This window comes from Camelus bactrianus, unplaced genomic scaffold, assembly GCF_048773025.1.
Source record: "Camelus bactrianus isolate YW-2024 breed Bactrian camel unplaced genomic scaffold, ASM4877302v1 HiC_scaffold_7, whole genome shotgun sequence".
Taxonomy (NCBI): Eukaryota; Metazoa; Chordata; class Mammalia; order Artiodactyla; family Camelidae; genus Camelus; species Camelus bactrianus.
Genome location: NW_027413979.1, coordinates 22,501 through 36,086, shown reverse-complemented (window position 1 = coordinate 36,086; position 13,586 = coordinate 22,501). Strand labels below are relative to the sequence as shown.

At 53.0% G+C, this 13,586-nt stretch overlaps 2 long non-coding RNA genes and 1 other non-coding gene across 3 annotated transcripts; 2 read left to right on the top strand and 1 right to left on the bottom strand.

Annotated features, from left to right (window-relative positions):
• Positions 1-2,156: 2,156 nt before the first annotated feature.
• LOC141577040 (uncharacterized) lies at positions 2,157-5,399 on the top strand. Its single transcript, XR_012505473.1, has 3 exons — positions 2,157-2,345; positions 4,896-5,053; positions 5,192-5,399. It is a non-coding gene; the product is annotated as an uncharacterized LOC141577040 (long non-coding RNA).
• Positions 3,746-3,854, top strand: LOC141577043 (U6 spliceosomal RNA). The gene has a single exon (XR_012505476.1). It is a non-coding gene; the product is annotated as a U6 spliceosomal RNA (small nuclear RNA).
• Positions 5,400-7,771: 2,372 nt separating the features above from the next.
• LOC141577041 (uncharacterized) lies at positions 7,772-10,739 on the bottom strand. Its single transcript, XR_012505474.1, has 2 exons — positions 9,838-10,739; positions 7,772-9,547 (listed from the first exon to the last, which is right to left on the bottom strand). It is a non-coding gene; the product is annotated as an uncharacterized LOC141577041 (long non-coding RNA).
• Between the last annotated feature and the right edge of the window lie 2,847 nt (positions 10,740-13,586).

Below are 13,586 nucleotides of genomic sequence, written 5' to 3'. Positions count from 1 at the left end.
ACTATACGCGCGCGCGCGTGCGTGCATGCATGTGTGTATGTGTGTGTGTGTGTGTGTGTGTGTGTGCGCGCGTGTGCGCGCACGTGTGTTGAGGTGGGGGCCTAAAAGAGGGTGAGGATTCTTTTCATCGAGGTCTGTTTGTACAGAATTCTCTCCTTCTCCGCTTTACACTGTGAAGGAAAAGCCCAGCTGGGCTAACAAGCTAAGTCGCAAATCTAAGTGTAACAAGTGTCGGATTACTGATCTGAGTTCTGCTGGGCTAACTCGTAAATCTAAATTAATAAGTGCCGGTTTGCTGATTCCCTGTTCATATTTTGCTAGCCAGCTGGATTTTCAAAGAGACATATCTGGCCTTGAAATGTTGGTTTGCTGCCTCACTGCCTCTACTTTCGTGATAATGATGTTGCTAAAGCTATTGCGTGCCTATTGGCCGAATACCCCAAGCTGGTACTTAACCCTATAAAACCTCATGTGCACGTCTTGGAGGTGCTCAAGGCTTAGGAGCAGAAGCCCCTCTGAGCCCGCCGGCGTAATAAATCTGAGTACTCCAACCCTCCGAGTGGTGCTTGTTTCTTGGCTGGCCTGTCATTTCCATAACAGCACCGTTGACAATAAGAACGTCACTCTCGTTCCGGCATAAAGAAGACATCTGGGGAGGGTGGGGTGGGGGGGTGGGGTGTAGATCTATGTTATGTCCTGATTCCAGGAAGGAAAGGGGCAAGAGTCGGCGTGCCCTTCTTTCTGGGGTATCTGTCTGTTCGCTTTTGGTGTTCTGCTGGTTTGGTTATTTCAGCTTTCTGTTTGGTTCCTTTCACAGATCCAGTGGCTCAAAACAGCATTCTGATTTTCTTTTCTCCTGGGGTTTGGTTTTTGATAGGTAGAGGGACAGGGCCCACGCAGGGGTGGGGGTGGGGGGGTCACTGTGCCGGAGAAAGGGAGGCGGCTGTGGTGAAATCATCGAGCAGAGGGGATTTCTACGAGAGGGACTCTCCGAAGTGAATGGGGTCCAAGGAGATCAGCAGGGTTTCTGTGTGCTCGTTTGGTTTTGTTCGTGCGTGTGTTTGTTTTTTCTGGACGAGGCCAAAGAACTCTTCAGGTGGAGGTGTGTGTCCAAAGGGTCTGACAGGATGGGAGGATGCGGGGCGAGTCAGTCCATGTGCCCAGAAAGAGAGAGAATCTGTCATAGCTGAGACTCAGGCCTTTTTCAGACCTCGGCCCAGAGAGCAGTTCGGCTCCGAGCATTCACGGAGAAGTTCGCCGCCACCTCAGTCCTGTCCCCCACCCCCGCCCTCCCCCACGCCTCAGCCCCCAGTGAAGGAGGAATCATGAAGTGGCCGCACTTAGGCTAAGCCAATTTTTGGCTTTATGCTTACTGCTTGCTTTTAGAACGATCAGCAAACTCGACTGACCAGACACCGCTCCCAGCTCCAGGCCCACTGTTAAAAACAGCTAAAGTTGTCGATTCTAACTGTTTGATTTGACCTTCCTCTGATCGTTCAACTTGACAATCATGTTTGGCGTCTGAGTCTTTCCCCAGGAAGGGAGTCACGGGAGGATAAGCTCAGGAGAACGACCAGCCCCCTCCCACCCCCCACCCCCCACCCCGAGTTCCTCCGTGGCGCTGGTGCCACCAGGTGAGTCTGACCAGATAAAGAAGGTCACGGGCTGATGACCTACTAGACCACCAGGAGGTCCCATGTTACCAGACACTCATCCAGATTTAGGAGGAAGTTTCATCAGAGACCCTTGTTGATCATGAGCACCTTTTGTGCTCCCGCCTGTTGTGATTCCCTTTCATGCTCCAACCTGTTCGTCCACAGAAGCATGAAACCCCAACCCCAAGACGGGTTCACAGTTTGGAGGGCACTAGCCTGCTGTGAGTCCCCTTTGCCCAGCAAAGCAATCAAGCTGCCTCTTTTCTTCTAAACTCTAAGACCCTGTCTCTGGGTTATTTGGCTCGTCAGGGACGGGGTGGGGGAGGGCGATCTTTCGGCAACACCCGCAGAAGTTTCCCTGAGTGGCAGGAACCAGCGTGGCCCTCAGGCCTCAGCCCCGCAGGCAGGCAGGCAGGCAGAGTTGGAGCGACCGTTGGTCCCGCCCCCGCCCGCGCACCACCACCCCCCGCCCCCGCCGCTGCTTCCGCCGCCGCCCCCGCCGCCGCTTCTGCCGCCGCCGCCGCCGCCGCCGCCGCCGCCGCCGCCGCCGCCGCCTCCCAGGCCTTCTCCACCGATCGGTCCCAAATCGACTGACTGTCTCCTGGAAGCGGGGGCGGGGACGTCAGGAGGATCCATTCGGCAGGGCCTCGTTCAATCGCTTCATTCAAATGCAGAAAGCTCTGTGCTCAGGTCAGAGCCTTTGACTTGGCCTCCGGCTCCTCTCTGTTGAACGGCTTTTGTTCTTTGGTTTCAATTTCCCCACCCTTAGGCCACCCCGTCCCAACTGCACGGAGGGAGGCGGGAGGGAGGGGGAGAATCTCGCCTGGTCTCAGGCCAAAGGAGTCCCCTCCTTTTCCTAATCTGGGTAAACCCCACTACACCGTTTGAGAATCATGGAAGGGCATGGAAGCAGACCTCTGACTTGATAGATTCCTCTGGGATGGGAGACTTTAAAAAAACAAAATTCTTTTTCCCCTGCTTCCAGGGAGGCAGAAAGGAGGGCCAGAGTGTTCCTCTTGCCTCGGGCAGTTCTTTGTTTGTTTGTTTCTTTCTTTTGTTAAATCATTTTTTTTTTCCTTTTTTTCTTCCAGTTTTATTGAGACAGAGTTGACATACAGCAGTGTATACTTTTGGGGGGGGGCGGGGAGAGGAATTCGATTTTATGTATTTATTTTTGACCGGAGGTACTGGGGATTAAACCCAGGACCTTGTGCTTGCTTGCTAAGCACACACTCTACCACTGACCTATACCCTCCCCCTTGGCCAGTTGTGAAGTCCCTTTCATTCAGCATAGTCCATCGGGCACATTTTGGGGCAGCCTACTCTGGACCCCAACATTTCCCTATTCTGTAACTTCCCTGGAAGTTTTACACATTAAAAGCTGGGCTGTTGACTGTGCGTGTGCGTCCATGCGTGCGTGGGTGCGTGCGTGCGTCTGAGCGTGCATGCGTGCGTGTGGTGTGGGGGCAGGAGGGAGGGAATAGTTTCCTAGAGGGCCTGCGTTTCATGGACCCAGTTTCTTAGTTCTGAGAACAGGTCTGTTCAAGGAAACAGTTGTAGTATCTCGTCTCAGGAGGCGGTGGTGTCGATGGGCTTCTGAAGCTAGGCCTAGGGAGCAAGCAGTCAGGTATCGCCTAAGAGGCACTTGTGTGGAAAACCAAAGTACAGCACAAAGGTTAATCATTGGAGCAGATGAGAAACCAGATTCAGGGCCGGGAGTAGGGGGTCAGTCTGGTAGGAGATTTCCACACATCGGGGTCATCGAAACGGCTCGAGCAGTATGAAATGCCTCTGATGATGTCCTGGGGTGTTCGGCTCAACTCTCTGAGCGGCTCCTCCAAAAACAGGCCCTAGGATGGTTTCCACAGGAGCTGTTGTGGCCATTTCTCTGACGTTTACCTCCCGTTGCCCAGCTTCAGTCTGCAGGGCTTCAGGAGACGGAGCATTTTAGTACTCAATGATGCCAAGACAAAAGGGTGAGAGAAAATGGGAAACGTTCGTGGAGATGGTCCTAGGCAGATAGTGGAGGCAACTAGAAGACTTTCAGTCTCCGGGCCGGCTTTCAGGTTGAGACAAAAACCCTAAGGCAAGCGCTTGCTGCCACAGCACATCGACTAACACGGGAACCATCCAGAGAAGATCAGCACGGCCCCTGAACGTGGACGACACACACACATACGTGAAGCGTTCCGTAGCTTTAGTGATGTCAGTCACCCAGAGAAAGACAGATATCCTATGCCATCACTTCTAGATGGGATCTGAAAGTAAGTCAAGACACCCATCCATACATAAATAACTCCATTTTAAAAAGACTCCAAGGAACCTATTTACAAACCAGAAACAGACTGGACTCGCAGACATGGAAAAGAAACCGATGGTTAACACAGGGGACAGGGTAGGGTGGAGGAACGGGGGAGGGCAGAGGGATAAATCAGGAGTTTGGGATTAGCAGATATAAACCACCCTATACAAACTAGGTACACAAGTAGGTCCTACTGTCTAGCACAGGGAACTATGTTCAATAGCTTGTAATAACCTATCCTGAAAAAGTATACGTGTGTGTGTGTGTGTGTGTGTGTGTGTGTGTGTGTGAATAAGTGAATCACTATGCCGTACGTCATAAATGAACACAACATTGTAAGTCAACTATACTTCCATTGACAGAGAGTTCCTACAATAAACAGGCAGGCAGGCAGGCAGGCAGGCAGGCAGGCAGGCAGGCAGGCAGACAGACACAGACACAGACACAGACACAGACACACACACACACACACACACACACACACACACACACACACACACACACACACACACACACACACACGCCCCACAGACACAGGGGAACCCTAAGGAAAACGAGTAGCACTAGTATCTCTTATCCATGCATGTCTATCCCAGTTTAATGGAAACCTAAGTTTTTGCCTCCAAGTCAATGATGCTAATAACTCTGCTGCCAAGAATAGAAAAATCCTCACGGAGGATTTCTGAATCCCAGAAGGGTCAGGGAGGGAGAAAAAGAGAAAGGGTTCCATTCTGCTGACAGAGGTATGATAGTTACCATGTGGGTGTCCGCCTCTAAAAGGAAAGGAAGGGGAAAAAACAAAAGTTTATTTTCCCTTGTATCTGAAAAGAAAAAAATTTAAAACTCAATCCTCTTGGAGACAAGAAGTCGTACACACCTCATGTCACTGATTCTCCTCCTCCACCTCCTCCTCCTCCTTCCTCTACTTCTTCTTCTAGTCTATACCTCCCATGGATTCTGACGACCTTGCCTGATGATGGCGGGTGATGGGGGCAGAGATCGATCCTTCTGAGAAGTAAGTTGGCAAGCGCTTTAGTGAAGCCTCGTAGGATTTACCCAGTGAAGCGAGTGCCTTCGTCCCTGGAGGCTGCGGAAAGTATGTCCCCAAGTCACATACGCATGTGTTTGTCTTTTGTTGTCGTTGTTGTTGTTGGTGGTGGTGGTGGTGGTGGTGGTGGTGGTGTGTGTGTGTTTGTTTGTTTGTTTATTTGTTTGTTTGTTTGTTTGTTTGTAGCAGTGTCCTGGCCATGCTGAGGGCATCAGGCTTGCAGCGGGGGAAGGAAGGCTTCAACCCCTTTGGAAGTCATACCTACCATCCCAAGAACGTCTGGATGACCCCTACTATGTGGCAGTTGAATGGGGGCCAGTTACTGGGGTTCAGCGGGTCCAGAGAGAGGAGGTCTGAGGCCTCTGGGGACAAAAAGTTTGTACGTATGTATGTATGTATGTATGGCCAGTTGACTGTTTTTGCGGTCCTATAGGAATCTTCCTGCCCCTGTCTATTGAACAATGGGAGTCATCTTCCAAGTGCCCTGACACCAGACACCACGGTGGGTGAAGGAATGCGGGTGGGGTGGGGGTGGGTGGGGGAGGTCATCCAGGGAGCTGGGAGAAACCGAGCACGTCCGTGGGTCGGTGGGTCGGCCTGTCGGATGGTCGCCATGCTGGGTTTCCCCTAACCCAGGCCATTTGCCGAATGGACAGAACAGACTGGGGCCACGTGTGCCACCCACCCTCTTTCCGGAGGCTGTGGTCCACTGTGTTTGCATGAAAGTCAGTGAAGGAGGCATCTCCTCGGGACTCGGTTCCGTCCCTTTCACGAGAGCCTCCACTTTGGATGACAGCCAGCCAGCCAGCCAGCCAGCCCTCGATGCCAGGGCAGTAGACGACTGCCAGGAATATCCCATCCTTTCTGGAACCCTGAGTGTACCCACCTGTACAGACACAAGGCTGAAGAATACATGACGTTCCTTCCTAGTTGACAGCACTCCCCATGTCACTGAAACAGTGTCCAGTACGCTGACGTCATCTCCTCCCTCTCCCACACCCCCGCACGCGCACAAACACGCGCGCGCGCAGCGCGCACACACACACACACACACTCTGTCTGTCTGTCTGTCTGTCTGTCTGTCTGTCTGTCTGTCTGTCTGTCTTCTAAGGATGGAGAAGAGTTTGCTGAGCTATTTCGGGTGCCCTCTCATCCTAGTTCCTATCTCCAAGTTGGTTCAAAGTCCAAAAGGCGGTCAAGCACTTAATCAGATAGGTCCCTCGTAAAGAATGCCTCCCACATCACGACGACAGGCTTCTTAGGCCAGCCGAGAAGCTCCTTCAGTTCTGCGCCCATCTTGGCTCTAAGTTGATATCAGTCTGTTACGGAAATGACAGGCCAGCCAAGAAACAAGCACCACTCTGAGGGTTGGAGTACTCAGATTTATTACGCCGGCGGGCTCAGAGGGGCTTCTGCTCCGAAGCTCTGAGCACCTCCAAGACGTGCACATGAGGTTTCATAGGGTTAATTACAAATATGGGTCTATTCGCCAATAAGACTCAAACAACAAAAAGCAAAGGATCAGTACACTGGAGCTTATCAATTTGGAACAGATCACGTTACTGACACTTGTTGAGCTTGGATTTACGAGTTAGCTTGTTAGCCCAGTAAACTGACACTAAACTTCAGATTTACGAGTTAGCCCAGCAGAACTTAGATCAGTAAACGGACACTTATCACACTTAGATTTGTGACTTTAGCTTGTTAGCCCAGCTGGGCTTTTCCTTTACAAGTCCTCCAGGATCCAAGAAAGCCACGTTGGAAAACAAGTGGTGATTCTGATGGGACAGGAGATCAGTCATTTGGGGGCGAAGGGTGGGGTAGGGAGACATACCAGCCTGTCTGTCTGTTTTCACCCAGTGTGGGAGCCGTCCCAAAGAGATAACTCGAGAAGAGAGAAACAGGGAGTTGACAAAGAACACGTGCAGTGTCGTGCCCTCCCCCCCCCACCCCAGGAGAAGGCCAAGCCAGAAGTCCCTCCGGATGGCGGGCTCCGGACTCCAGCTTCCAGGGGAAGCGATTTTTTTTTTCCTCCCCATTTCAGGCCCGGAAGAAGAGGGAGAGGCAGAGTGTCCTTCTCGGGCATCCGCTGTTTCTGAAGCACGCTTGTTGCCAAAAGATCGGCCCCCATCCCCGACGAGCCCAAGAATCCAGAGACAAGGTCTTGGAGCTTAGAAGCAAAGAGGCCATTTTATCACTCTGCCGGGCAAAGGGGATTCACAGCAGGCTAGCGTCTTCAAAACTGTGTACCCACCTTGGGGATGGAGTGGGTGGGGTGGTTCTAGAGCCATAGCTCAAACAATCGGGCATCGATCACCATCCACAGAATCGTTTTCTCATCAGAAGACTCAGAATGGTGTCACGATGCCTCCAGGTGACCCATTCTATAGAGGCTGGTGGTTAGATCTCGTTATCTCATAAGCACTCAAGGTGTGGCCTTCTTGGTCACTCAGGCTATTTTGTCAGGTCATTAGTCCCGTGACCGACCTTCTCCTCGGAGAAAGACTCAGAGACCCAGCATGATGATGACTTTCAATGAGTGAAATACAGTAGAAACAGTAAGATCGAGAGCTTCCAGTTTCAACAACAGGCCTGGAACCGTGAGCAGCAACCAGTCAGTCAGGACAGTTGACCGTTTTCAGGGCGAGCATAAGAAACCGAATGACACCCCCCCCAGCAAATGAATGAGTGAATGAATGAATGAATGAATGACCTAATGATCCTCCCCTCCCCCCCCGCCAAAAAAAGAAGAAGCAATCCGTTAGCCTAATTCCGGCCATTTTATTCATCCTCCTTCACCCTGAAGCCCCAGTCACCCACGTGCCACAGTGGTCTGTTTTCTGGTTTCCTCCACCCCCCCACCCCCCACCAACCACCACCCCGCCAACATCCCCCCATGCCCAACCACCGCCCCAAGTGTGGGACTGGACGGGGGTGCAGGGGGCTGAGGGGGCGGCAATGGCGGCTTGAGGTGAGGGTGGGGAGTGTTCCGCCCAGATCGTATAGGAAGCTCAAACACAGCTGCAGTACGAGACAAGATGGTAGATTTCTGTGAGTCCTCCCTCCTCTTAAAATCCGTCCTAAGGAGGAGACAGACAGAAAGAGAAACATCACCCTCACTCCCAACGCCTCCTGCGCCCTCGATGTGCCCCAAAACAACAACAAGAAAAACAAAAACAAACACGACCACAAATAAGTCGCTATCCCTGGGGAAGAAGGATTCGATGGCATGGGGATATCATTCTAAAATTCATTCCCTCTTCATCACATTTCATGGAAACCGATTGCAATCTATGAGGCCCTGTGAAGGTAGGGGTTGGGGGGGTAGGGAGGAGGGAGGGAAGTGAAGGGGGGGGAGAGGGAGAGAGGGAGGGGGAGAGAGAGAGAGAGAGAGAGAGAGAGAGAGAGAGAAAGAGCAGAGGAGAGGAGGGATAAAAGGGGAGAGGACAGGAAAGGAGAGGAGGGAAAAGAGGGGAGGGGAGGGGAAATGAGAAGAGGCGAGGGGAGAGGAGAAGAGGGAGAGGAGAGGAGTGGAGGGGAGAAGAGAGGAGTGGAGGGGTGAGGGGGAAGGGGGGAGAACAGGGAAGAGGAGAGGAGGGGAGAGGAGAGGAAAGAGAGACAAGGGAGACAGACAGACACGCATGCGCGCGCGCGCACACACACACACAGAGAATAGCGAAATGGAGAGAGAGGCAGAGAGAGAGAGAGAGAGAGAGAGAGAGAGAGAGAGAGAGAGAGAGAGAGACAGACAGACAGACAGACAGACAGACAGACAGACAGACAGACACGGATCTAGGTCAGGGATACTACACATGGGTATTCTTCTGAGTGATTTTATGTGTTTTCTCAATCGCCACCTCTATGGAGATAAAAATCGCTCCCATAAGATGAAGGGAGTCCTTCTGCCACCGCCCACGGCCCCGCCCACCAGCACCGCTTGTGTTTGTCAGGGATTCCAAGCCAAAGCACGTGGAGGAGCGGGAGAGCTTCCTGGCAGCCCAAGGAGGAGGAAAGTCCGGCAGCATGAGAGAGGTGGTTGGCACGGGGAAGCTGGAGGCCGGCTGACGAGAAGATGGGTGAGGGGGCAGGGAGGAGGGTTTCCCAAGTTGGAGAGCCAAGACGAGGGAGGGGAGCTGTCGGTGGCTGCGTTCTGACCCCGACCCCAACCCTGACTGGAGCGGATCCCTGAAAGGAGGCGGTTCGGGCTCTCTGGCCGAGAACGCCCCTCTCTTCCTCTTTGTGCAGAAACACCTTCCGCAGACCGAGAAAGTCCATCCCGAGACCCTCGTCGGAAGAGTCCTTTCCAGACCCATCACGATCCTCCTGGGCCAAGGGGTCCAGGGGATGGGGCGGGGCCTCCATTCGATCCGTCTTCCGTCCGTCCGTCCATCCACAAGATCTTGAACATCCATGTAGGATTCTGGATGGTAGCAGTTTTCCAGGATCCTCCAAATCCTTGTAAGTCCTCTCCTGGCAGATTCGACCCCTAGGTCGTACCGCGCAGCACAGGGCACTAGATTCAGTCCCTCGGGACGAGGGTTCCTGAAAAAGACCAGGAAAAAGAAGAACAGAATCACTATGGTGTGCACCAGCCAGAAACCAGCACCACCTTGTCACTCTAACAGACTTGCAAAAGGCGGGGTAGGGAGAGAAAGTCATAGGATGGCTACCATCCCTCCCACCCCCACCCCACACGCCAAGCCCCAGACCATCGTCATCCCTGCTCCCCCTCCCCTCCCCTTTCCTCTCCCTTCCCCCTCCCCCTCCCCCTCCCCTCCATCGACGCCCGCCTCCCGCTTGTACCCCACTCCTCTGAACCCAGCACCACCCACCCCAGCCTGGACGGGCTCGGCTCAGATCGGCTCGGCTCGGCTCGGCCCGGCCCGTCCGTCCGGTCGACTTCTTCGCAGGGTCTAAAATAGCGCCCGGCCGACAGGCAGGTGGCACATGGCACATGGCAGGGGAGCGAGCGGGACGGTTCGGGATCTCTGGGTGGCAGGGACACGCGGCCGGACAACCAGGAGCACGGACGGCCTGGCGTGCGTTTCTCCGCTCGGGGGGGCCTCGACCAGAGACCGTGGTACGGGGAACGGGGACACACACACACCACACACACACCACACACACACACCACACACACCACACAGACACAGACACACAGACACACAGACACACAGACACACAGACACACACACCCACCCCTTCACCCCCACCCCCAAACCTCTGACAGCTTTCGTTTGTTTTCGGCCGACCGTCCCTCGATGAGGTACGAGTGCCTTGGCTGGGGCTGGGGGGGGGGGTGGAGTTCCTCCCTCCACAACGACCCCACACGGGCTCTGTTCTGGTCACCCGAGTCCTCTTCCAAGTCAGACCACAGGCCTCCATCACCCGGCGCGAGCACTCGGGGAAACAGTCACCATCCTCATCGCTCCGCTCCACCTCTACACGTGAAGAACTGTTCCCAGCCCACGCCACTCCACCCCACCCCACGCCCCGATGCCACCCACCGCAGTGGAGAGAAACGAGACGAATCCACAGACGTGCATCAATCCGATGAAGAAAACGACGGCCCTATTCCAAGGAAGCATAGATATCTAGGTAGGAGATTCATCGAGTACTATGGAGGCGGTGGGAAAGGGGGGGGTTGCGGTGGGGAGGGTCTAGAGATCAGGCAGTACAGCCCATGCTTAGCATGCAAAAAATAAAGGTCCAGGGTTCAATCCCCAGCACCTACTCTTCAAAAATAACCCGAGAAGAAGCAAGACGGCGGAGTAGAAGGACGCTCGTAGCTCACCCTCTCCCACAAATACACCAAAACTCACATCGACGGACCCACTCGGCCAATCAGACCACCTGCGGAACTCCGACAGAACACCGCCCTCTTCGAAAGACAAAGACGCCCAAAATCTGGTAGGAGAAAAGGAGAAAAGAAAGAGTCAAAAGCAAAACAGTGCGGGAGGGCCCGGCAGAGGAGGAATAGGGCTCGTTCGCCAGACCTCCCCGTCTCCAACGGAGAGGCCGACGGGACGGTGGGGGAGCCTCCGAGTCTCAGATCTGCCCGGAGCGCCCCTTGACCGACCGACCCAAGTGAAACGGGCACAGAGGGTCCCCGCGACACCCAGCCCGAGTCGCAGGCCGGCAGCCGGGGGCCGGGACAGGCCGCACGAGCCGGGCAGAGGACCGTGGCGGCGGCACCACGCGCCGTGGCCGGGAGGGGATACAGAGCAGAACAACCCGCCCCCCCAACCCGTCCATTACGGGGAAAGAAAGGCAAAGCAACACGGCCGGTGTGCCCTGGGGAGAGGGGCGCCGTAGCCTCCATCTCCTCAGACCCGCGGCGCCATCACCGGCCCTTCTCGCGAGAAGAGAGGCGGGGCGCAGCCACAGCCGCCATAGCCCCTGGCGCGCGGCGCGCAGCGCGCGGGCGGGGGCGGGAGCGGGGGCGGGGCCGAGACTCGAATCCGCACCCGGGGGCTCTGCAACCTCCTAGGCAGGACTGAGACTCGTTTTCAGCCTGAGGCAGATATTATATATCTGCCCCGGTACCTCAGAGAACTCGCGCCACCAAGACTAAGAAGGAGCCGAGTTTTGGAATGCAGCAGGGGCGGGGCGGTTCCACCGTCTTCCCCGAGCCCACCTACGGAGAGGAGCGCCGACCCGAGGCGGAGCACACAGCCGCACAGAGCAGCGGAGCGACCGGCGCCGGGAGAGGGCAGGCGGCCAGCCACCCTCCCTCCTTCCCGGCAGGAACGCAGCATCCGACCGCGGTGCCAGGAGGGGGCGCGATCTACTTGCCCACAGGCACCGAGGGCAGCACAGACGAGGGCGCCGACAGAGGGCCCGCGGAAACAGCAAGCTGAGTTCACGAAACAGGGCGACGACAGAAAGACTTCTCGGTGAAACCGTTAAGAGCGCACCGTCTCCAGGAGAACACATCCTTTTATTTTTTTTTTTTTTCCCTCTTTTTTTTTTTTCTTTTCCTTTTTCTTTTTTAATCTCTTTTACATCGGTTTTACCTTCTGTTACCTTTTTAACCTTTACTTTTGAACAGTCGTATACGTTTACGGTTTTAATCCCTTTTAAATGTTTCATTTCAAGTCTTTTCATTATTATTATTTTTAAACATCCACCCCCTTCCCTTTTTCATTCTCTTGGTTTTGATCTCCTGTTACTGGTTATTCACAGGTTTCAAATATTGTTTCTCGGTTTTTTTCCTCCTTTTTATTAAGGTTATTAAAAGACGTCTCAACTCGATCGCTATTCTGCTTCCACTTACTCTTCTATTCATGATTACACACTGTCTTCAAACCTTTTCTTTCTCCCGTCTTTTAAAATCCTCTGTTTTATCTTTTGTTAAAATCTGTTCTATTTCCGATTACCTTTTAAAAATTTACTTTTGAAACAATTGTATATTATTTTCTGATCTTTTCTATTTGTTTTTAAAGGCTTTTAGAAGACGTCTCAGCTCAATTGCTATTCTGCTTCAACTTGCTCTTCTATTATTGATCGTACACTGTTTTCAAACCTTTTTTTCTCCATTCTTTTAACATCCTGCCCCCACCCCCTCTCTCCCTCTCCCCCTCTGTCTCTGTCTCTGTCTCTCTCTCTCTCCCCCTATCCCCCTCTCTCTTTTAAAGTTTTATGCCTGCCTAGGCTTTCGATAAATACATAAACTCCTTAAGGACACCAATAGATAACTGATACTCCTTAAGCCACAGTGCCAGAGAGATAGGAGCATTATGAAGAAGCAGAGGAACCACTCCCAATTAAAAGAGCCAGAGAAATTCCCTGAAAGCACGATCCATGAAATAGACGTGGATGGCCCGCTCGATCAAGATTTCCAAAAAGGAGTGATCCAAGTCCTGAAGGAACTCCAAGAGATAGTGTTGAGAGATATACTATACGTCAAAAACGAAATCGAAGCTATAAAGAAGAGTCAAGGAGAACTGGTCCACTCATTGGCTGAAATGAGAACTGGTCTAAAGGCTGTCCAAAGCAGGCTAGATCACGCAGAGGAACGAATAAGTGGCCTAGAAGGCAGGACAACAGAAAGAACCCAATCAGAACAGCTGAGAGAAAAACCAATAAAGAACAACGAAAACCATCTTAGGGACCTAAGGGACCCTCGAAAGCGTGCCCATCTACGCACAATAGGGGTTCCAGAAGGGGAAGAAAGAACCAAGGGGACCGAAAAGATATTCGAAGAAAGCATGACTGAAAATTTCCCAAATCTAAAGAAGGAATCAGATATCCAAGTCCAGGAGGCTCAGAGGGTACCCAACAGAAAGAACTCAAACAGGCCCACACCAAGACATAGGCTAATCAAGATGGCCAGAGTCAAGGATAAAGCAATGATCCTAAACGCCTTTAGGCAAGAGAAAAACAGAGTGAGTTTCAAGGGAACCCCCATAAGGCTCTCAGCGGATTTCTCTACACAAACACTACAGGCCAGAAGGGAGTGGCAAGATCTATTGAAATTCTTGAATGAAAAACAAAACAAAACAAAACAAAACAAAACAGACAAAAAGAAGCAGCCTAGGATACTCTATCCAGCAAAGCTATCCTTTAGAATAGAAGGGGA